The sequence below is a fragment of the Cherax quadricarinatus genome, chromosome 46, assembly GCF_038502225.1.
Source record: "Cherax quadricarinatus isolate ZL_2023a chromosome 46, ASM3850222v1, whole genome shotgun sequence".
Classification (NCBI taxonomy): Eukaryota; Metazoa; Arthropoda; class Malacostraca; order Decapoda; family Parastacidae; genus Cherax; species Cherax quadricarinatus.
The window spans coordinates 26,019,546-26,040,868 of record NC_091337.1 but is presented as its reverse complement, the minus strand read 5'-3'; the positions used below and the strand labels follow the sequence as shown (position 1 = coordinate 26,040,868).

At 43.4% G+C, this 21,323-nt stretch overlaps 1 protein-coding gene across 4 annotated transcripts in view; it reads right to left on the bottom strand.

Annotated features, from left to right (window-relative positions):
• The window catches only part of LOC128696627 (uncharacterized), a 43,932-nt gene extending 24,803 nt beyond the window's left edge, over nt 1-19,129 (bottom strand). The window contains exon 1 of one of the 4 annotated variants that reach the window (XM_070094610.1): nt 19,076-19,129. The gene's annotated coding sequence lies outside the window, so the exon portion shown is untranslated. Of the gene's footprint in view, nt 1-18,134; nt 18,302-18,322; nt 18,642-19,068 lie in introns of those variants that run through there. The other 3 variants (XM_070094609.1, XM_070094612.1, XM_070094611.1) reach the window with 3 other exon arrangements.
• Nucleotides 19,130-21,323: the final 2,194 nt, after the last annotated feature.

Below are 21,323 nucleotides of genomic sequence, written 5' to 3'. Positions count from 1 at the left end.
GTGTTGAATATTGTTGTTAGGGGTACACATAGCACTTATGCACCCTCTCTCAAGACACACGGAGAGATGTTATCTGGCCCCATCGCCTTTGAGGTGTGTAGCTCACTCAGCAACCTCTTCACTTCTTCCTCGGTTGTAAGTATTACGGATGCATCGGATGTAAAAATTTAGATATCCGCGGATGCGGATGTGTATTAGGATGTCTTGCTTACTTATTCTGCTGATGCGGATATCTGCTTATACTAAAATGTGGATGTGGATGTGGATGCGGATTGTGGATGTCACAACTTGACATCCGTGCCGATGCAGATTTTGCAAGGTAGTTATAAAACACCAGATTTTGTTTTTTTACTCGTGCATATCATTGCATATCAATGAGGAATAAACGTTTTGCTGCTTTATCCTGTATTGTGGAGCAGCTTCAGCCATCAGTCTCGTGAATCCAATGTCCTCAACATGGCTGAAGGGTAAATCATCCATAACTAGCATTTCTGTGACACATTTATCCAGTTCCTTTGATATAGGGTTAGAAGCATCCCACAGTTTTGCAGTCTGGAAATATTCTCCCACATTCCTTTGCTTTAAGTCTGCCTTTACTTTTTGCAAAGGAGTCTTTCTCGTCTATGGTTTTTCCTTTGACTGCCATTTTCTTCTGCTTCTAATTCTTCAAACCGTTATTTATGCATTGATTTTAAATGGTTCTTCAAAGATGTAGTTCCATACCCCTTCAGTGAATAATCTTTTTTGCACAAAAGACACTGCGCCACGTCATTTGATTGTTGCAGGAAATAGTTCCACACACTACTAGTTTTTGATGCCATTGTACATTACTTATACACAAAGAGAGGAGCTTACGACGACGTTTACAAAGTCACACTAACAAAAAGGAATGCATGTATAATGTTCGCCAAGACCATAGTCCTGGCATGGGTCTCAATCTTGCGATGACCCGTCTCTGGCTCCCGAGGGAGAAAGGGTTCTACATTGATGCGACATATGCTGCTCAAGCACTCTTCTGGTCAGTTCACCTGGTGCATCTCATAATCGACAACACCGTATGTACTCCTAACTGTGGACACTAGTGAGGAGGAGGATATGTCGTTATCATGGGCAACAGCTTGCCTGGTTCATTGACTCCATGGTACACTAGCATGGCCACAGTCATCTCTGGGTCCTCTTCAGGAGGGAATATCAGTCCTAGTTGCCTGCAGAGTGTCTCAGTAACTTTGCACTCCAGAAGATAGTGTGTTAGGGGGCACTGGACAACTTGCTGGCAGTACTGGCACATCTCCTCCTCAGCCTTATCTACCATCATCTTGGCTGTGGGAAAACCCAAACGAAGCCGATGGATGGCGATACACTGCGCTCTGGACCAGCTTCTATCATGTGGAGGGGGTTCTCCCTGAGTCACTGTTCGGTACCACTGTTGAGATGGGGTATCACCTAAGACCTCTTCCATAAGTTTCATTGCTCTGGCAGCCATTAGTTTGGTCTGTTGTAGGCTGATGGGGACAGTAATCCCAACATGTGGATACTTTGTGGCTGCCTTGGCTGCATCATCTGCCGCCTCATTTCCCCGGATGCCAGCATGGCTGGGGATCCAGTTCAATGTCGATCTGTTACCCTGAACCTCTAAGGCTGTCATTATGCTCAGGATCGATGTGATGAGGTGAACATTGTCCTGTGGTTGAGGATGGGAGAGGGCACTGATTGCAGAGGTGGAGTCAACGTGTATGACAGGTCGGAGTCAATGTCGTAGGGCATGTGACAATGCCTGATGAATCGCCACCAGCTTAGCTTGAAGGATCGTGCAGTGGTCAGGGAGTCATAAGCCTTGTGTGTGACCATTGTGGTACAGTCCAGCTGCTGCTCTCTTCCTGTCAGGGTCGACAGAACCATCTGTGAAATACACTGCACATGTGCCTCCCTCTGCTAGTGCCATGCTTGTTTCAGCATGATTGCTGAGGGTGTCTTGACTGCAGAGATGCTTAGAGATAGGCAGTTGCATGATGCAAACATCAGCCGGATCTGGGTGCTAGGGAGGTGGTGGATGATATCCAGCAACAGGAACATCACAACTCTTCTCAAGGAGTAGTTGTATAGGCAGCAGCTACCGCCCAGCAGCACAAAATGAATGGATCCAGGAGTAGTCCGTGAAGAGAGATCTTGTGTCATGGTTGTCAATATCCATCTTCTTAGTGGGGTACCTTGCTGCCGATGCAGAATTGTGGCTACTCTGCAGGTGTTTATGTATCTTACTCTGTCAGCCAGGAAAGAAAGCCGGGCTTCAAATCTGAGACATGCTGTGTTGGTCCAGATGGGGTCCCCAAGCATAGTTCTTATCGCCTGGTTTTGTACGACCTCCACCCTCTGCATGCTCTGTGGGAAGAGATGAGCTAATGCTGGTGCACTGTAGTCAATGAGCGAGCTTATAGCTTGTATATATTACAAGTGAAGTACATCTTTGCTTGCCCCTGCATGGTGCCTCGTCATGGCTCTCATGGCATTGAGTCTGAGTAGAGCACGTGACCTGACAAACTCGGCCTGTTTCTGAAAGGTCAGCTTTTTATCAATGTAGATTCCCAAGTATAGGTAGGAGCCTGTCCACTCAAGTTCTATATCCTGAATACGTAATCTATTCACAGGACCTGGTCCCTTGAACATCATTGCAAGAGATTTCTCGGCCGAAATCTTGAGGCCTAGTTCCTTGCAAGACTGCGTAATTAGGTCCAAAGCTCTCTGAGCCTGTCACTCCAAACTGCCTTTCCCATTCACTATGAGTGCAAGATCATCAGCATAGCTGAGTAGCTGCATACCACTATGAAAGGTAAGGCTCACAAGTTCCTGCATAAGGACGTTAAACAAGGTAGGACTGAGCACACCTCCTTGTGGCATGCCATTTTCCAGGGTTTTAAAGGAAGAGTAGTGTCCCTGAAAGCTGACACAGGCCTGCCTGTTCCTAAGGTAGGACTCTATCCAGGCCAGGAGGTGTCCTTTGATTCCCGTCTGAGCTAGTATTGCTAGGATTGCTGTGGGACTGGCTAGCTCAAATGCCTTCTCAAGGTCGAGGAAGACAATGATACTAGGTTTTTTGTTACTATCAGCAATCTGGCTTAGTAGGGTGGTTATGCGCTCTGCTGTACCCACTCCTTTGGTGAAGCCAAATATGTGATGATGAGAGGGTCCATGTTTCCATAGGAGGCAGTTTAACACCATCCTCTCAGCAGTCTTGGCTAAACAGCTGGTCAGTGATATGGGTCTCATACTGCCTGGGTCCTTGGATGTATGTATGTATAATGTTCGCCAAGACCATAGTCCTGGCACGGGTCTCAATTTTGAGATGACCCATCTCTGGCTCCCAAGGGAGAAAGGTTTCTACAATGATGCGCATACAAAAACACTCTTCTGGTCAGTTCAGCTGGTGCATCTCATAAGTGACAACACCATATGTACTCCTAACTGTGGACACTAGTGAGGAGGAGGATATGTCGTTATCACGGGTAACACCTTGTCTGGTTCGTTGACTCCATGGTACACTAGTGTGGCTGCAGTCATCTCTGGGTCCTCTTCAGGAGGGAATATCAGTCCTAGTTACCTGCAGAGTGCCTCAGTAACTTCGCACTCCAGAAGATAGTGTGTTAGGAGTGCTGGGCAACGTGCTGGCAGAACTGGCACATCTCATCAGCCTTGTCTACCATCATCTTGGCTGTGGGAAAGCCCAAACGATGCCGATGGATGGCGGTACACTGCGCTCTGGACCAGCTTCTATCATATAGAGGGGGTTCTCCCTGAGTCACTGTTCGGAACCACTGTTGAGATGGGGTATCACCTAAGACCTCCCCAATAAGTTTCATGGCTCTGGCAGCCACCAGTTTGATCTGTCGTAGGCTGATGGGGACAGTAATCCCAGCATGTGGATAGTCTGTGGCTGCCTTGGCTGCATCATCTGCTGCCTCATTTCTCCAGATGCCAGCATGGCTGGGGATCCAGTTCAATATCGATCTGTTACCCTGAACCTCTAAGGCTGTTATTATGCTCAGGATTGATGTGATGAGGTGAACATTGTTCTGTGGTTGAGGATGGGAGAGGGCATTGATTGCAGAGGTGGAATCACCATCTATGACAGGTCGGAGTTGATGTCGTAGGGCATGTGACATTGCCTGCTGAATCGCCACCAACTCAGCTTGAAGGATCGTGCAGTGGTCAGGAAGTCACCAGCCTTGTGTGTGACCATTGTGGTTGTTAGGTAAGACCATTGTGGTACAGTCCAGCTGCTGCTCTCTTCCTGTCAGGGTCGACAGAACCATCTGTGAAATACACTGCACATGTACCTCCCTCTGCCAGTGCCATGCTTGTCTCAGCATGATTGCTGAGGGTGTCTTGACTGCAGAGACGCTTAGAGATGGGTAGTTGCATGATGCAAACATTGGTTGGATCTGGGCGCCAAGGAGGTGGTTGATGGTACACAGCAACAGGAAGGTCACAACTCTTATCAAGGAGTAGTTGTATAGGCAGCAGCTTCTGCCCAGCAGCACAAAACGAATCCAGTAGTCCGTGAAGAGTGTGGGATCTTGTGTCATGGTTGTCAATATCCGTCTTCTTAGTGGGGTACCTTGCTGCTGGTGCAGAATTGTGGCTACTTTGCAGGCATTTATGTATCTTACTCTGTCAGCCAGGGAAGGAAGCCGGGCCTCAGACATACTGCCTCAGACATACTGTGTTGATAAATTAGACACATGTGCAACTCTTGGGTATCTTTATTAAGGAAATGTTTTGCCACACAGTGGCTTCATCAGTCCATACGCAGAAGAAGCTTGAGGAACAGGAGGAGAATGAGGTAATCAGTCCCTCAACCTTGAGTCGATGTGGTCAGTCCATCAATCTTGAGTAGAATACGGCATATGAGCGGAGAAGGAGCTTATAAACCGTAGGTAGGAGAGGTGCAGCAGTCATAGGTGGTGTCACATTTGCCCAATGTAGAAGTAGGTCGTGCCCAAGGGTTAGGCAAGCAAAGAATTCCCAAGTATTAAATCCCCAAGAAGTTGCAGTGTCTGACAGGATTGTAGATGACTGGTTCACAGAACCGACACGTTGATAAATTAAACACATGTGCAACTCTTGGGTATCTTTATTAAGGAAACGTTTCGCCACACAGTGGCTTCATCAGTCCATACACAGGAGAAGCTTGAGGAACAGGAGGAGAATGAGGTAATCAGTCACTCAACCTTGAGTCGATGTGGTTGAGGGACTGATTACCTCATTCTCCTCCTGTTCCTCAAGCTTCTCCTGTGTATGGACTGATGAAGCCACTGTGTGGCAAAACGTTTCCTTAATAATGATACCCAAGAGTTGCACATGTGTCTAATTTATCAACGTGTCGGTTCTGTGAACAAGTCATCTACAATACTGTGTTGGTCCAGATGGGGGCCCCAAGCATAGTTCTTATCGCCTGGTTTTGTACGACCTCCACCCTTTGCCTGCTCTGCGGGAAGAGATGAGCTAATGCCGGTGCACCAAAGTCAATGAGCGAGCGTATAGCTTGTATATAGTACAAGCGAATTACATCTTTGCTCGCTCCTACACGGTGCCTCGTCATGGCTCTCATGGCGTTGAGTCTGAGTAAAGCACGTGACCTGACATACTCGGCCTGTTTCTGAAAGGTCAGCTAATACATATTGGCTTGATAAAGCTCCTGGAGAGCGAAACGTTGCCAAAATAAAATGTCACATTAGTTGCACTTGTGTCCTTTTACTTTACATATTGTCGGTAATTCTACCAACTTTATTACAATTTCACCATTACTCAAGGAATACACAACAGGTGGAGTTATGATGAATGGTTTTGAAAACCAACAAGTTGAAGAACTGAGACACTTGTGCAACATATGGGAATCTTTACTGAAGAAACGTTTCGCCACACAGTGGCTTCATCAGTCCAGTACAATGAAGCCACTGTGTGGCAAAACGTTCCTTCATTAAAGATTCCCATATGATGCACAGGTAGAGTTATGAAGAGATGACTGATGCTCCACACATAAGAAAGAAGAAATACTGCATCAGGCCTGTTGGCCCATACTAGGCAGGTCCTTCACAATCCATCCCACTAACAGAATATTTGCCCAACCCAATTTTCAATGTTACCCAAGCAATAAGCTTTGATAATTCTATTTACTCGTGTACAAGTCCCACAAAAATCCAACTCCTCTCACTCATGTGTTTATCCAACCTAATATGTTTATCAAACGCAATTTACACCCCTTACACTTTATTAATTCCTGTTTTTCATTTATACATCTGCACAGTGTGTGTGACTGTGTGTGTGTCTCACACACACAGTCGCACATGGCACATGAAAATAGGGTAGTTGACGAGTGGAACAGTCTGCCAAGTAGGGCTAAAACCTTGGGTAGCTTCAAATTTAGGTTGGATAAATACATGAGATTGAGTGGGACTTGCACATGGATAAATAGAATTATCAAAGCTTATTTCTTGGGTATCATTGAAAATTGGGTTGGGCAAATTGGGATTAGCCCAATGACCCCCCTCACAATTATCCCAATGACCCTCCCAGTCTGGTCACCTCCACTCATGGATGGAGCACGGCACCAGACCCAGCAGCACAAGCTAATCAGGTCCAACTCTCAAACACCCACACCAACTCATGTATTTATCTAACCTATTTTTAAAACTACACAAAGTTTTAGCCTGAATAACTGCACTTGGGAGTTTGTTCCACTAATCCACAACTCTATTACCAAACCAGTGCTTTCCTATATCCTTCCTGAATCTGAATTTTTCCAACTTGAAACCATTGCTGCGAGTCCTGTCCTGGCTGGAAATTTTTAGCACACTATTTACATCCCCTTTATTTATTCCTGTTTTCTATTTATACACCTCGATCATATCCCCCTAATTCTACGCCTTTCGAGAGAGTGCAGATTCAGGGCCCTCAGTCTATCCTCATAGGGAAGATTTCTGATACATGGGATCATCTTTGTCATCCTCCTCTGTACATTTTCTAGAGCATTTATATCCATTCTGTAATATGGTTACCAGAACTGAGCAGCATAGTCTAAATGAGGACATATAAAGTTGAAGAACAACCTGAGGACTTCTATTATTTATACTTCTAGATATGAAGCCAAGAATTCTGTTAGCTTTATTGCGAACACTAATGCACTGTTGTGTTGGTTTTAGATTACTGCTAACCAGAACTCCTAAATCCTTTTTGCAATCAGTAGTATTAAGTTCTACATTATTTAGTTTACATGTTGCATGGTTATTTACCTGTCCAACATTTAGAACTTTGCATTTGTCAGTATTAAACTGCATCTGCCACTTCTCGGCCATTGCATCAGTCTATTCATATCCTGGAGTGCTCTAGTGTCCTCATTAGAATGAATTGGACGGTCTATTTTGTTGTCATCAGCAAATTTGCTTATGTCGCTATTTATTCCCTCATCTATGTCGTTTATGTAAATTGTGAAAAACAACGGGCCCAACAATGACCCCTGAAGAACACTGCTTGTGACGTGCCCTCATTCTGATTTCTCCCCATTTATGCAAACTCTCTGCTGCCTATTTGTCAGCCATGCCTCTACCCAGGAAAAAATTTCTCCTCCTATTCCGTGTGCCTTAAATTTCCTCAATAGCCTCTGGTGTGGAACTTTATCGAAAGCCTTACTAAAGTCCATATACACAATATCATGTTTATTACCACGATGTACCTCCTCAAACACCTTAGTGAAAAAAGTTAGTAAATTCGTAAGACAGGAATGCCCCTTTGTAAAACCATGTTGAGAGTCATTAATCAACCAGCGCCTATCAAGATGGCTACGAATTGCTTCGGCAATTATTGATTCCATAAATTTTCCCACTATGGAGGTAAGGCTTATTGGTCTATAGTTCGAAGCCAAGGACCTGTCACCTGCCTTGTAAATAGGTATTACATTTGCCATTTTCCACTATGCCAGTTTGTAGTGATATGTTAAAAAGATTAGCCAAAGGTATGCTAAGTTCCTCTTTACATTCCTTTAACACCTTTGCAAACAGTTCATCAGGACCTGGGGATTTGTTAGGTTTAAGTTACTCTATTTGTCTGAGGACCATGTCACTAGTTACTGCAATCGTGCATAGTTTATCATCCTGTTCTACATAATCTATTATTTCAGGAATATCGTTAGTATTTTCCTGGGTGAAAACTGAGAGGAAGTAGGTAATGAGAATTTCACACATATCCTTATCACTGTCAGTGATCTGACCAGAGTTACTCTTAAGTGGGCCAATCTTGTCCCTAATCTTACTTCTGCATACCTGAAAGAACCCTTTTGGGTTAGTCTTTGAATCCCTTGCGACCTTAGCCTCATAATCCCTTTTTGCTTTTCTTATTCCTTTCTTTATTTCTCTCTTTAAATTGAATATATTGATTTCTTAACTGCCCATCCCCTCTTTTGATACGCCTATATATGCCTCTCTTTTGACCAATGAGATGTTTTTATCTATTGTTCATCCATTTGGGATCATTTTTGTTAGATCTAATTTCCCTACTTGGAACAAAAGTTGTCTGGGCAGCTAGAACTATGCTCTGAAGAACGTCATATTGGCAACCAAGATCACCTACCTGACCCATAGGCAGGACATCCCAATGTAGCCCACCCAGGTAATTTTTCAGTCCCATGAAGTCGGCCAAGCAAAAATCTGGGACAGAGATTTGATTGCAGTTATCTGGGTAATTCCATGATATATTAAAACTAAGTGATTTGTGATCACTTTCCCCAAGCTCATCATTAACCTCAAGATTATTAATTAGTGAATCTTTGTTGGCAAGAACCAAGTCAAGCAGATTGTTTCCTCTAGTTGGTTCTGCCACAACCTGTTCTAAAAAGCAATCCTGAACCGTATCAAGAAAGTCACTAGACTCAAGATTTCCCGTCATATTGTTCCAATCAATTTGTCTAAAGTTAAAATCTCTCATTATCACAACATTTGCATATCTAGATGCCTTATGAATTTCATCCCATATCAGCTTACTGCACTCCCTATCAAGGTTTGGTGCCTAAACCAAGTCCTAACCGATATAAGCTGGGAAGATATACTAAGCAACACAGACCCAAACTTATGCCTAGAACAGATTAACTCGGTGGCACTCGATGTATGCACAAGGCTTATTCCTCTAAGAAAAAGGAGGAGTAGATGTAAAATAGAAAGAGACAGGCGCTCCCTTTACAGGCGACGGAAAAGAATAACAGAGCGGCTAAAAGAGGTCAATATATCTGAAATGCGCAGGGAGACACTGGTCAGAGAAATAGCAAGCATCGAACTTAAGCTAAAAGAATCCTTTAGGAGTCAGGAATCGCGGGAAGAACTAAAAGCCATAAATGAAATCGAAAGAAACCCAAAGTATTTCTTCTCCTATGCCAAATCAAAATCGAGAACAACGTCCAGTATTGGGCCCCTACTTAAACAAGATGGGTCCTACACAGATGACAGCAAGGAAATGAGTGAGCTACTCAAGTCCCAATATGACTCAGTTTTTAGCAAGCCGCTAACCAGACTGAGAGTCGAAGATCAAAATGAATTTTTTATGAGAGAGCCACAAAATTTGATTAACACAAGCCTGTCCGATGTTATCCTGACGCCAAATGACTTCGAACAGGCGATAAATGACATGCCCATGCACTCTGCCCCAGGGCCAGACTCATGGAACTCTGTGTTCATCAAGAACTGCAAGAAGCCCCTATCACGAGCCTTTTCCATCCTATGGAGAGGGAGCATGGACACGGGGGTCGTCCCTCAGTTACTAAAAACAACAGACATAGCCCCACTCCACAAAGGGGGCAGTAAAGCAACAGCAAAGAACTACAGACCAATAGCACTAACATCCCATATCATAAAAATCTTTGAAAGGGTCCTAAGAAGCAAGATCACCACCCATCTAGAAACCCATCAGTTACACAACCCAGGGCAACATGGGTTTAGAACAGGTCGCTCCTGTCTGTCTCAACTACTGGATCACTACGACAAGGTCCTAAATGCACTAGAAGACAAAAAGAATGCAGATGTAATATATACAGACTTTGCAAAAGCCTTCGACAAGTGTGACCATGGCGTAATAGCGCACAAAATGCGCGCTAAAGGAATAACAGGAAAAGTCGGTCGATGGATCTATAATTTCCTCACTAACAGAACACAGAGAGTAGTCGTCAACAGAGTAAAGTCCGAGGCAGCTACGGTGAAAAGCTCTGTTCCACAAGGCACAGTACTAGCTCCCATCTTGTTCCTCATCCTCATATCCGACATAGACAAGGATGTCAGCCACAGCACCGTGTCTTCCTTTGCAGATGACACCCGAATCTGCATGACAGTGTCTTCCATTGCAGACACTGCAAGGCTCCAGGCGGACATCAACCAAATCTTTCAGTGGGCTGCAGAAAACAATATGAAGTTCAACGATGAGAAATTTCAATTACTCAGATATGGTAAACATGAGGAAATTAAATCTTCATCAGAGTACAAAACAAATTCTGGCCACAAAATAGAGCGAAACACCAACGTCAAAGACCTGGGAGTGATTATGTCGGAGGATCTCACCTTCAAGGACCATAACATTGTATCAATCGCATCTGCTAGAAAAATGACAGGATGGATAATGAGAACCTTCAAAACTAGGGAGGCCAAGCCCATGATGACACTCTTCAGGTCACTTGTTCTATCTAGGCTGGAATATTGCTGCACTCTAACAGCACCTTTCAAGGCAGGTGAAATTGCCGACCTAGAAAATGTACAGAGAACTTTCACGGCGCGCATAATGGAGATAAAACACCTCAATTACTGGGAGCGCTTGAGGTTTCTAAACCTGTATTCCCTGGAACGCAGGAGGGAGAGATACATGATTATATACACCTGGAAAATCCTAGAGGGACTAGTACCGAACTTGCACACGAAAATCACTCACTACGAAAGCAAAAGACTTGGCAGACGATGCACCATCCCCCCAATGAAAAGCAGGGGTGTCACTAGCACGTTAAGAGACCATACAATAAGTGTCAGGGGCCCGAGACTGTTCAACTGCCTCCCAGCACACATAAGGGGGATTACCAACAGACCCCTGGCAGTCTTCAAGCTGGCACTGGACAAGCACCTAAAGTCAGTTCCTGATCAGCCGGGCTGTGGCTCGTACGTTGGTTTGCGTGCAGCCAGCAGCAACAGCCTGGTTGATCAGGCGCTGATCCACCAGGAGGCCTGGTCACAGACCGGGCCGCGGGGGCGTTGACCCCCGAAACTCTCTCCAGGTAAACTCCAGGTATAAATCACACCCAAAATTAATTTGTCACGTCCCTCGAGAAACTGTAGCCAAACAGATTCTGTGTTCGATGTTTCTAATCTTATATCATGTCTGAGACAACAATTTAAATTTTCTCTGACTTACATCGCCACTCCACCACCCTTCCTGTTGACCCTATCAGTGTGGAATAGTTTATAACCCTGTATGTTGCATTCAGAAGGCATTTCTCTATCTTTCAGGTTGAACCAGGTCTCTGTTATACCAATAATATCTATATTACCTACACTTGCAAGTAATCTTAACTCATCTATCTTATTTCTTAGACTCCTACTATTTGTATAGTAAACCTTAAGGGAGCTAGTCACTCGTTGCCCTCTATCTCTCTTTGTTGATCAATTGATTTGCCATTACTAGCAACTTTATTTTGAATATTGTCTTTTAAACATATCCCTGAGGTATCCCAGTAATAACTGCTGTTTTTAACCCTAATGCTGCAGCCTGATTGTTTCCCAAAAACCCATACCTCTATAATCTATCAAAAAAATTCCTAGTCAAGCCATCAGTTACCCTCTCAATCGAAATGGCTAATGCAACCACTCCATCCCCAGAGAGATGAACCACATCCCTTGCATATATATCACGTTTGCCAAAGAATAGGTCCCAGTTATCAATGAATGGGATTGCAAGTTCCTTGCAGTACCTGTCTAGCCAGCAATTTATACCAATTGCCCTAGACATCCATTCATTGCCCACTCCCTTTCTAGGCAAGATGCTACATATGACTGGGATCCTTCCCTTAGACCTAACTACTTCTGTGGCTGACCTGTACTTATCCAGCAGCTCTTCTCTCCTGCCCTTCCCAATATCATTACCCCCAGCACCAAGACAGATAATGGGCTTGTTTCCATTACCTGCCATAATATTATTCAATCTGCTGACTATGTCACCAACACCAGCTCCAGGAAGGCACACTGTCTGACCTTTCTGTTTCTGTTACAAAATGCACGGTCCATATATCTTACCTGAGAATCACCTATTAAAATATTCTTACCTTGATTAGCAGGGGAATCAGTGGTACCTTCACCCTCACTAACCACTGAAGTACACTCGTCTTGGAGAACAGAGAATCGATTTCCTACCTTCACATCTTCTCTGTTAATTCTCATCTTCCTTCTTCCTGAACTGTGAACTACTTGCCACTTAAAGCGGCTGCCACTATTACTGTTTGTGACCATTTCCTCCTTACCAGCTAAATCCTTCTCACACTCCCAAACTCATCTATGCGAAGCTTCAGCCTCCTATTTTCCTCCTGAAGAAGTAGAATCTCCTTCTTCAACACTTGAACCTGAGATTCTAAAACACTACAACAAGCCATGGTGCTTGGTAACAGCCCACGCTAACTCCCAAGAGTTTAGGCAGGTATGACCTCAGCGTACTGACCACTGACCTCAGCGTACTGACCACTGACCTCAGCGTACTGACCACTGACCTCAGCGTACTGACCACTGACCTCAGCGTACTGACCACTGACCTCAGCGTACTGACCACTGACCTCAGCGTACTGACCACTGACCTCAGCGTACTGACCACTGACCTCAGCGTACTGACCACTGACCTCAGCGTACTGACCACTGACCTCAGCATACTGACCACTGACCTCAGCGTACTGACCACTGACCTCAGCGTACTGACCACTGACCTCAGCGTACTCTATTGTGAATACTTCTCTAAATCTTGTGTTTGATTCATCACATACTTCTTGGTCACTCTTTGTGAGCTCCCCTCCTTCTTTCCTCAGCCTGATTACCTGGTCCTTGTCTGTTTTTCTCCTAATGTGACTGTATAACAACTTTGGTTCAGATTTGGCTTTTGATGCTATGTCATTCTCGTATTGCCTCTGGGCCTCTCTCCTTATCCCTGCATATTTGTTTCAGGTTCTGCTCAACTCCTTGTTCTCTTGAGTCATTGGCCTTCTATACCTTTTCCATGCTCTAACACATTTGGCTTTGGCCTCTTTACACCTCCAGTTAAACACTGGGCTCACTCTGGTCTTGCCATTTTTTCTGTTGCCCTTTGGTATGAACCTTTCCTCTGCCTCCCTGCACTTAGTGGTCACTATCTCAATCATTTCATTTACTGTCTTTCTCTCTAGTTCTTTTTCCCACTGCACTTCATGCAGGAAACTTCTCATTCCTATGTAGTCCCCTGTTTCGAAGTTCGGTTTCTCTCTTTCTCGTGCTCCTGCATTCTCCACTGTTAACTCTACAATCTATTCAAAACTCAGACCATCATGATCACTAGCACCAAGGGGTCTTTCATGGGTGATATCCCCTATGTCTGAACTATTCGAGGTGAATATGAGATCCAGCCTTGCTGCAACATCCTCTCCTCTCTCTGGTTGTATCCCTAACATGTTGGTGCATGAAGTTCTCCAATACAGTCTCCAACATCTTAGTCCTCCATGTTTCTGGTCCACCATTGACCTATTGCGCACATCATACTCTTCTCTTGTCCTCCTGCTATAAAGTGGTGGGCTATACATCACTGCTATCATCACCTGTGGACCCCCAGTCTGAAGTGTTTCTACAATGAAGTCGTCTGTTTCCCTTCCTTCCATTCCTCTTATCTCCTCAAAACTCCACTGGTTTTTGATGTACAATGCTACTTCTCCCCCTCCTCTGTTCTCTCCGTCTTTCCTCATAATCTGATATCCAGGTGGAAAGATTGCATCTGTTATCCCCATAAGTTTTGTCTCTGTTAGTGCTATGATGTCAGGTGATGCATCAATGATGCGTTCTTGCCACTCGTCACTCTTATTTGTTATTCCATCTGCATTGGTGTACCATACCTTTAGCTTCCTTTCCCTTACTGTATTTTAGGAGATGGAAGAGGAAGGTGCAGGCTGGGAGGGTGGGAGGCAGGGCAGATTATGGGAGGCTGCTGTGATTGTGGTATTAGTGCTTAGGGGGGTGGTGGCTATGGAGTGAGGTTTGTTTCTGTTTACTGTGTTTGGTTGATATGTGGTGACAGGGGTTGAGAGGTTTCTGTAAGCATTTGTGTTTAATGTTCCCCCAAAGGCTCAGCTTTCCTGCCTATCGTTGCCTGTCCTGTCTCTCTTTCCTTCCACTGGTTTTGTCTTGCTCTCACTTTCGGTTGTTCCCTTTCCTTTCCTGTTCTGTCTCAATTGAGGAACACTTTTTGATAATCAGGAGAGACCTTTAACAGTGGTTTCTGTTGTAGTATCCTGTTCCGTACCACATCTGTCTTGAATGTCAATTTGATTGGTTGATATTTTTCCCTCGAATACCCCCCCCCCCAAATCTGTGAAAATTTTCTACCTGAGACATGTCCTTCTCTCCTGTTATTGCAATGTTCTTAATCTCTGTTTCCTCCCAATACTTTCTATCATCATAGGTCTGCCCTTCAGCCTCCTGAAGCCCATGAATAATTATTGACCTCTCTCTTCTTAACATTTCTTTTCCCTCCATATCTCTGGATCTGATTTAAGCATCTCCTTTGCTGTTTCCCTAATCTCTCAGACACCCTGATGGCTTGATATTCCTGCTGCAAAAGACTGCTTAGCTCCATCCCCTCCTTCAGTTCCCTCGCTGCCTGCTGATGTTCCTATTTCAGTCATCTTGCTCCTTTTGGACCTCATCTTTATATCCTGCTTCAGCATATCCATTTCTCCCTTCAGTCTCTGTATCTTTGCCTGAGCTACTACAGCTCATGATTCCCACTTCTTGCTCTCTGCAGATATCTGCTTTAACATGTTATTGCAAAGATTGTTTAACCTTTTTTCCCGAGACTGTTCAACTGCCTCCCAGCATACATAAGGGGGATTACCAACAGACCCCTAGCAGTCTTCAAGCTGGCACTGGACAAGCACCTAAAGTCGGTTCCTGACCAGCCGAGCTGTGGCTCGTACGTTGGTTTGCGTGCAGCCAGCAGCAACAGCCTGGTTGATCAGGCTCTGATCCACCAGGAGGCCTGGTCACAGACCGGGCCGCGGGGGCGTTGACCCCCGGAACTCTCTCCAGGTAAACTCCAGGTAATTGTTGTTCCATTTTGTTCTTGAGCCGTTCTACTCATTCTTTTTCCGACCAGCCATCATCGGTTCCCTTTCCTTTACGTCCTCCCTTTTGAAAGCTCATTTTTTTTTATCCTGTTGGGATGTTCTAGCTCCTTCAGCTTTTTGTAAAAATGTGTGTGTAGTGGGGGGATTTATAAGCTAATGTGTTAGGTTTGTCTATGTGTATACGTGACAAGAGTGTGTTTATGATTATATAATGTGTGTGTATATATATATATATATGCAATAAGATCACAGTAAACAGGTGATTTCAGAATATGCAAAACAACCACTCTGAAAGAATAGAGAAATTCCAAGCGCTTTCGTGACTACTCACATTATCAAGGAACTATGACCAGTTCCTTGATAATGTGAGTAGTCACGAAAGTGCTTGGAATTTCTCTATTCTTTCAGAGTGGTTGTTTTGCAGATATATATATATATATATATATATATATATATATATATATATATATATATATATATATGCAAAACAATCACTGTGAAAGGGTAGTGAAATTCCAAGCGCTTTCGTGTCTATTCACAGTGTCAAGGAACTATGAAAGTAATACATCAAAGGAAGGCAATTAAAGGGCTTAGACCACACCTCACAGTCAACTCCCACAACAAAAAAACACCTGACGCGGGACAATACCGGACTCATAAGAAAAGAGGAACACTGCAGTAGGTCTGCTGGTCCAACTAGACAAATAATAAACCTTATTTCTTAGGTAGAATGATTTGTTGGTGGGTTGTCGTGAGGACCTGTCTAGTTGGACCATCGGACCTACTGCAGTGTTCTTCTTTTCATATGAGTCCGGTATTGTCCCGCGTCAGGTATTTCTATGTTGTGGGAGTTGACTGTGAGGTGTGGTCTAAGCCCTTTAATTGCCTTCCTTTGATGTATTACTTTCATAGTTCCTTGACAATGTGAGTAGTCACGAAAGCGCTTGGAATTTCACTACTCTTTCACAGTGGTTGTTTTGCATATTTTAAAATCATCTGTTTACTGTGATCTTACTGCATATATATATATATATATATATATATATATATATATATATATATATATATATATATATATATATATATATATATATATATATATATATATATATCTTCTCCATGGTACCTCTGTAATCTTTTGACTACCGCCCACTAACTAGCAACTCCCCCAGCCTCACTCACCCAACTCCCAGCGCCACCACCACGTCAGCGATGGCACTGTAGGGACAGCGCCATGGAGTTCGACCACAAGGCAGCTGTCAGGTGTGCCACAGGCAGTGTGCACTCAGTTCCTCAAGCTTCAACATCTGTGCACACGGTGGGTGTCTGGGCACCCAGAGGGATCCAGGTGGCATCAATCAACAGCCCGTCCTAGCAGACATAGCTGACAGCTGCCACGCCTTCACCTTTACAGAGGGCCTGGGATCTTCAATCAACTTGGTGTCCACCAGGACGTTGACATGTCCCCAGGGAGGCTCTCTCTTGGGCTGCTAGCGGAGTCACTAACCTTTCCTGCAAACAACAGATCCTGGGGCAACTTACTGCTGTTTACAATGGCTGTCTGGCTGTCCTGCCGAGGAGGGACAGACATCTTGCATTGTTTGTTGGCAATGGATGAATTCCCTACAATGTTTGTTAACTGATCATTACTCTGAAAATTGTTCATGATTGTAATCATGTGTTCACGATTATGACTAGCTCTACCTGGAGCTCATTACCTTTGTCAAATTCTCATTATTGTAACCAAATCTAGTTCACTAACTTTGTAATTAGTCATGAGTGTGACCAGCTCTACCTGGAGCTCATTACCTTTGTACTTGGTCACGATTGTGACCAGATCTAGTTCATTACATTTGTAACTTGCTCAGCTATCAAAACTTTGGAGTCCAGTCTCTGGACCAATTATGTACCTCTGTAATCTTTTGACTACTGCCCACAGGTTGGGTATGGGGCGCATAGTAAACATATTAAACTAAAAACTCCATGGGGAAATGGAACAGAATTCTTCCTCTGTAAGCCATGCGTGTCATAAGAGGCGGCTAAAATGCCGGGAGCAAGGGGCTAGTAACCCCTTCTCCTATACATATTACTAAATTTAAAAGGAGAAACTTTCGTTTTCCCTTTTGGGCCACCCTGCCTCGGTGGGATATGGTTAGTTTGTTGATATATATATATATATATATATATATATATATATATATATATATATATATATATATATATATATATATATATATATATATATATATATACATATATATATATAGGCTAATTTCATTCTAGTCCCTGTTTGGTGTACTAGTTCAATGAGCAGTATTTTATATTATTGTGACCACGAACCAGTGGTACTGATCAATAACAACACTGCACTAGCCAATACCACTCGTTCGTGGTCACAATAATATAAAATACTGTTCGTTGAACTAGTACACCAAACAGGGACTAGAATGAAATTAGCCTAGAGTCATCCACACCATCGTGTGTCCTTGGGTAGGGAGTACAACACCCAGTTCCGCTGGATGCCCTACTTGTAAGGATCGTATGTTCCAGTGGATTAAGACGTAATGCGTTTTCGCCCACCATGAAGCAGGCCAAAGCAGCATGGGTTCGAGTCCTTGGCTAGTGCAGTGTTGTTATTGATCAATACCACTCGTTCGTGGTCACAATAATATATATATATATATATATATATATATATATATATATATATATATATATATATATATATATATATATATAGATATATCTATATATATAATGTGTGTGTACTCACCAAGTTGTACTTGCCTCGTTGTAGTTGCGGGGGTCGATTCAGAGCTCCTGGTCACTACTCACTCTTCCCGCTCCATGAGCTTTATCATACCTCTTATTAAAGCTATGTATGGATCCTGCCTCCACTACATTACTACCCAGGCTATTCCACTTTCTGACAACTCTGTGAGAGAAGAAATGCTTCCTTACATCTCTGTGGTTCAACTGAGTCTTCAACTGTGACCCCTTGTTGCTGTGCCCCATCTCCGGAACACCCTGTTGGGATAATCCAGAGATGTCGTTATTATATCTTCCCTATCTCTCCTGTCTTTTAGTGTCCTCGGGTCGATTTCTCCTCGTAGGAGACGGGTTGGGCCAGAGAAGGACCTGTTGACATCACGTTACAGCAGTACATTCTGGAGACCACTGGAACACGATGATGTCAACCGAACCCCCTTCAACCCAACCCCTCTCACCACATAGTTCCACTACCACTACTACCTTTACCATGCGACACTCCACCTGACTTCTGTCACTATATATACTCGTTTTCTTAGTTATCTGTGTATTAATATTAATATATCTATTTCCACAAATATATGTACAAGGTACACAGGCCCAGCTGACATCAATGACACACCACTACATAGAGAGCAGCTTGCTATGCTGAACATTCCCAGAAAAGTAGGTCAGCCCGGTCCCAGGGTGCGAGTGTATATACAGAGTGATACACATTACAGTGTATATACACACTATAGTATATACATTGAGTGATACACTCCACTCAGTATATACAGTGAGATACACATCACTTAGTGTATATAGCGTACACCTTAAAAAATACATAAATCACCCCTGATGTACACGGATCTGGTGTACACATGTGCACTAGTAATTCACCGGGGGTTTAACATAAACAGTGGGTACACACGGGTTGCGGTAGCACACACACTTACACAGTACCTGGCCTATGTATACACTGAACTGTGAATGTTTGTCTGTGTACGTACGTACGAGAGTCAGTTTGGGATCCCGGCAGCGCGGCCTAGTAAACAAACAATAGCTGCCAGAGGTAAGATTAATAATAATAAAAATAATAATAATAATAATAATAATAATAATAATAATAATAATAATAATAATAATAATAATAATAATAATAATAATAATAATAATAATAATAATAATAATGACAGTAACAATAATAATCATAGCAATAATAACAATGACTAATACAATATATTGTAAACTGTTTTAAATTATTCTGTTATAGTAATGTAATGTTTATAAACTAATTCAACAGTATAATTATTCTCTACTAGACTTTCCAAAGCCATATAACATTAAATAATAGAATATTAAATTTTATTGTACTTGTGGAAAATTTCCTAGGGTGCTTAACTGTATGTTTACCGTAGTCACCCCGGGTAGACATGTGAGAAAACTTAATCACCCCTGGTCGCGGCAAGTGATTCCTTCGGCCTCACAATCTTATCCATATCTATCCGAGACCAGTATGGATTGGATAGCACCCACAAGTACGGGGCTACTAATTAATTGTGGACTGTATAGATTATATTAGTTTAACTGAATGAAGGGGGGGGGGGGGTAGGACACACATGGATACATCCGTCAAGGAAAACATTTGTACATAATCCCAATACTTACCAGATGTTCTCTGGTGGTCACTTGATGTAGCTGGATCACTCGTAACCTATCTAATCATAACATACCACTACTGGCCAGTCTAAGGTTGCTATAACTAGAAGGGTTACTTAACTGTGGGTGATGGATATTCCTCATTTCTTGATTCACCATCTCATTTTCGATGTCCTGCTACACCGACACGATTCTCATTCCCGCAGGACGAGGTATCCGCTGGTTTGTCCTGCTTTAGACATCGTGACTCAAGGAGTTTCCCTTTCCTCGTCTCGTTAACAACGAGGTCTAGCGTGTTCACTCGGAGCAAACGACTTATTTCACTTCACATATTCGCTTAACTTAGCGTTATTATCATTAATTACATTACAATTCACAAGACGATTTAACGTCTCATAACTATTATACAAACTAGAGGTCACTCCATTAAGATCTGAGACCGATGAGTGATGATTAATCCAAGGGTAATTTTCCCCAGGACACAGTCTATTGTGACGCGTCAGTCACCCGCTCCTTCTTTTATCACACTTTTACCACTCTATTACTGTGGTCCCGTAAATCCCGTTCCCTCACTCTCCACCAGGAACAATTACGACACTTCTTATTATGAAATGAGGCCTATATTAATCCTTAGGCCACCGTGAACGTCAATTTCGTGGTTCCGTGTTTTCTCAGCTTCCTCACCACCATTCAAAAACAATACGCGCCCCCGCCTCCCCCGCACATCCGCGCATGCGCCAAGGGAACTCTTGGTTCTACTCCATTTTCAAATACATTTTGACTCCTATCGGCACATAAAACACCTATTAGGCGCTATAGTTTCGGAAAATTAAAAATTTTCCACACTGCGGCCGGGCGGAAGTCGTTGTTAGACGACTTAAATTGCGTCTTCCTCCAGGAGACGGTTCCAGCCCTCTCTAGATTGCACTGCTGTTTTCCTAGTGGGTCTTACTACGGTTTCTTCTTGCATTACCCGGTCAGTGTCTTCAATATCACTCGTGTCACTGTCCCTTAGGTTTCCATCTGCACTGGATTGAACACCATTTAATTCCAAGGGAATTAATTTATTAATGGTACGTAAACTTTCTTGACCACGACACAACACTTTGACGTTTCTGACAACACCTTGTGCATCTGGGTATAATGTAACTACCTTGCCCAGAGGCCACAGTGTTCGATGTTGTTCAGTATCAATTAACACAATGTCACCTGGTTGAATGTTCTGTCGGTTTACTGCCTCTGGCGCACCATAAAAGTGTTCACGTAGTGTAAGAAGATATTCTTTACGCCACACATCAGACCAATGAATAATTACCTTATTTAACATTTTGAACTTGTCACTCAACACAGTCACGTTATTATAATCCTCATCACTTCCCTCGGGATTATCTCTATAGATAGGCGCAGCTTCTAACCTTTGTCCACATATTAGGTGAGAGGGAGTCAGTATCCCCGCGTCAGGAGTGTCGCTCATGTATGACAGAGGGCGATTGTTCACTCGATTTTCTGCCTCCACCAACACTGCCCGGAACTCCTCCAAATCAATTCTCTT